Source organism: Xenopus laevis, chromosome 1S (assembly GCF_017654675.1).
Source record: "Xenopus laevis strain J_2021 chromosome 1S, Xenopus_laevis_v10.1, whole genome shotgun sequence".
NCBI lineage: Eukaryota > Metazoa > Chordata > Amphibia > Anura > Pipidae > Xenopus > Xenopus laevis.
In genome coordinates, this window is record NC_054372.1 from 132,497,089 (window position 1) to 132,501,677 (window position 4,589).

The window sequence follows — 4,589 nt, forward strand, 5'->3', positions numbered from 1 at the left end:
GTTGTGTTGTTATCCTTCTGTCTACATGTAATCAGACAAAATCTTAGTAAAGCTGGTCGCAAACACAATGACAAGGTAATTCAGTTGATCCAGTACATGGTAAGAGGCTGTAGAGATGTGTGTGAAACTTAGGGAGTCTGACTTTCCAGGTAAATTTTCGCTCTGGCGAATGGACGTAACTCTGCAAATTCACTAAGATGCGTTTTTTACTGAGCGTTACCTCATTCGCCAGACTTGCTTCCGCCACCTCAGACCAAAGAATGCTAGCATCTTTTCCTTTTTTCAGGGTGATAGCCCTCAAAAGACTGTAAAAAAAATTTTTTTGGTACCCGGGTTCCCCCTACATTTCCTAACATATGGCACATAACCTATACACTGGGCTCATGTGTAGGGCAATATAACAACTTTATTTTATTTTAGGTTCCCTGGGCTTGTGTAATGTAATATATTTGCTGCAACATATACGTCCATTCAACTTTCACTTCCCACCTTATGCAAATTAGCCAACGCTAGCGCAACTTTGCTTTGCTTGCCGAAGTAACTCTAGCGCAACTTCGACAGTGTTCGTCGCCCTGGACGCAACTTCGCATTTTAGGGAATTAGTGTTGTCCTGACGAAGTGGACGCTAGCGAGTTTGCGCCTAAGTGTCAAGACTATATGCACACATACTGTATACTAATAAATTGGTATTGATGGCCTGTGCATGTGTATTTGATCTTAAAAATCTGAATGATTTCTTTACAAGAGATCAAGCCAAAGAGAGAAACAGGTACAATTGTGTTCAGAATAATAGCAGTCCAAAATCACTTAGCAATCCTTGTTTTTGGTAAAAATTATATTTCTACATGGCAAATAATTTACTAGTAAGTATAGTAATAGAAAACCAACAGTCATGACATGCATGCTGCTGCTTCTGTGTAATTGAATCATTAATTGAGGCTTGTTCAGAATAATAGAAGTATTTAAAATAATAATAGCTGGTTTCAAATAATAGCAGTGTGGAGTTCAATCAGTGAGGTCATTCATTCTGTGAAAAAACGGGTGTCTTACGGTGGGATGGAAGGCAGAAAATGTTGTGCATGCTGGTTATAGCGCATTTCTCTCTAAAAAGAGTAAAATGGCTTGTTCCAGACATTGTTCAGAAGAACAGCGTACTTTGAATTCAAGGCACAGTACACTGTAAAGACAGTGAATTATAGTGGCACATGCATCACGATATGGGAATGTTTCTCGTACTATGGTGTTGGGCCTATTTATCACATACCAGGGATCATAGATCAGTTTCAATACATCAAAATATTTGAAGTGGTCATGTTGCCTTATGCAAAGGAGGAAATGCCCTTGAGATTTCAACAGGATAACAGCCCCAAATACACCAGTAAACAAGCAACATCTTGGTTCCAGACCAACAAGATTGATGTTATGGAGATACTGCTGAGTTTGTAGGATAAATATAAGATTGGAATGCTGCGTTCTGCTAGTGGTTCATCTGGAATACTTAGCCCTTTGGGTGTGTGGCATGCTGTCAGTGCGAATGATTTTTTTTAAAGGAGAAACGGTTTATTTGAAATTGCAAAGTTTAAGCCTATACCCTGAAGCACAGTGGCCTTGGGGTTAGTATAGGTGATTTTTAAGGCATAACTGCAGGAGGCATGTGCAAGATTTTGTGTGATGTTGTAAAATCTGATCCTGCGCCACAAGGTAATGTAAAAACACAATTAGATAAAGTCATGCACATCTCTGACAATATATTTTAGGGAGGAAAAGTCTGTGGGATTTTATATCTGTGTAATCCAGGGCCCTAAATAAAGAGATAAACAGTAATGTAATTCAACAATATAACCCTGCACTGGGGAAGCCCTGTGGAAAATTCAACGTTGGCTCAATCTTTTAATGCCATGGTCCCACACTCCACTCCAGATGGACAAAATGAAAGCTGCACAATTCAGTCACTGGCACCTTGTCCCTTTCCCAAAAGTTCTTATGTTCCCAGGTAGCGCGTACCTTCTTTTTGCTGCGGCTAGAAGTGTAAAGTTGGGGGCAGGGAGCCTGCGGAGGCCTATGGCCCACCTGTTTTTTTCCCTGTGTCCAGCCGGCCCAGTCCAACCCTGTTTCCAAACAGCACTGGCACTCTCTCTGCTCTGATACTATATCCAACTTGAAAATATAATTTAAAAGTGAACTATTGCTTAACAATGAGACTTTTACCTTTGTGTGGGTGTGTAATAGAACTGACCTTGATAATGACGTTAAACTAACACAATTTAAAAAGTGACCGCTTTATTCTATGATAACTGTTGTTGCCTTGCTACCCTAAAAAAAAGATATAATTATTTAATTCTGAACCAATTAACTCTACATGTGTGTATAAAAATATATAGTATAGAAGCACTACAATGGCATTTTTTCTTTTCCTTATACATCTGTAAAATGGAAGACTGTGTCATTACCATCATATGAATTATTGTTCAAATATAAAACTCTGCCACAAAGGACACATCCTGGACTTACTGAACATTTATAGTTAAGGCTTTATTACATCCTTAAATTCTGTCTCTATTGCCACAAAATGTATTAGGCCTGCTGTTATCCCTCCTTTTGATGCACCTATGTGTTTTAAAATGATTTTAATAAAGCTTGATGATCACAGGGCTGGATTTATCTTCAGTGTGCCCAGAGGCCATCATAAAGGTCAACCACCTCTATACTGATGGCCTCATGGTAATGAATTGGGAAAGGACACATAAAAAGTTTTTACACAGTATTGTAATGCCACTGATATAGCTTTCATTTACAAGAGGTTCCACCCAACATTGTAATGTCAATGCTATGGCTCTTTCATTTACATATATCTGGTTCTACTCTGTATTGTAATACCACTGGTGTAGACCTTTCATTTACATATGAGTACTAGCAGTGACTATTTATTTTCTTATTGAGGTGTAAAAAATTTTTTGCAGGGCTGTTATATTGTACTGATTTTAAAAAGTGTAAGGTCTGTCATTTATTGTTAGAGCTGCATCTTAATAAAAGTATATATCACTGAGATTCACTGCGTGCTGTCTAGCGGCCAATTAAAAAGTAATTAAAAAACAATGACACTGAATCACATAACAGTTTGTTGAAACAATCTTGGGGGTCATACATATACTACAGGCATTGCCAAGAGTGACATTTGTAGCGCATCTTGATTTACAAATAGGCCGTGGATTTCAGGTACATAAACAGAAATGTAGACAGGACTGCCATCGAAGTGGGGGGAGGAGTGGGTGTATTGTTTAAGGGGGCCAGGCCGTGTTGCGAAACGTACATAATTTGAATAAATTCCATATGAAGTTATGTTAAAACTTAAGAGATTTACCTAACTTCCGCAAAGAACAGCCTGACTTGCATAGAAGCTTATGTAACTTATGTAGAGACTTACAGGACTTATGTATCAAGTGAAGACAGTGTTACAGCAGCAAATTTCACTGACCACCAATGAACTGAATGACTTTTTAGCATAATATATTTAGCATAGTATAATCATTTTAACTGTTTCTTCTAACTACTTTTTAAAGTAAAATATATCATATATATTTATTTTGGGATCTATTTATGGAATTATATGAGTGACTACTTACTGAACTACAGTATATGAGCATCATTCTTAAACCTTGGACTTTTCAGCAGGGGAATGACTAGTTATTGGGCCCTACAGCAACATCACTGGGTTCCTAATATTCAGGAACAATACATGAACATAAACACACAAGATGAGATGAGGAGCGATAGACACAATGTAACGAAGGCAACCACACTGCAAGTTTGTGTAGATTTAACTACTAATCACAAAAGAAGAAAAAGAAGAAGTGAAATCAAAACACTATTAATCCATAAACACTCACTTCAAAGCAAACTAGTTCAGTGTGGCGCCTATGTAGTATGATTGGCAAAACTGCCTTAAGTAAAACTTAACTTTTAATAAATAAGGCTAAAAAGAGAAGAGCGCCCACGAAAAGACAAACCCACTTCTAATAGCCCATAAGGCCGCAGTGCAGGAAAAATGTCCCTAAAAAACATACAATTAAAAAACAGCAAATGGTGGAAACGGTGGTATCTTGGTCAGCCCAAGAAAATACTTAGACGGTAGTAGTATAAACCAGCCCCTGTCCCTGAGGAAGCTGATGTAGTCAGCGAAACGTGTTGGGCGGCATAGGTGGACGGTGGCAGCCTAGCTCCCACTTTGTCCCTACGTAGACAGGCAGGTTCTTGCTGACAAACTTGGGGCACAAATGGAAGGGTGGGAGCGGGTAGTGTTTGCACTCTAACCAATGGTTTATACTACTACCGTCTAAGTATGTAGACCTAAGCAACAAAACATCCAAGGTGCTAACTCATAGCCCAGCAACACATTTTGAGGGCACTAAACAGCCTGTTCAGTTCTCAGCATAAACAACATCCTGGAATCTGCTTATTAAAATTGCTAGAAAATTAAATTTTAGAAGCTCTCGCTGCTCTTGTTTGAGATATAGATCCAGTGACTTATATGTCAGGATTCCCCACAATGGGTCTTACCTGTCAAATGAACTTGACAGTAGATACAGTTT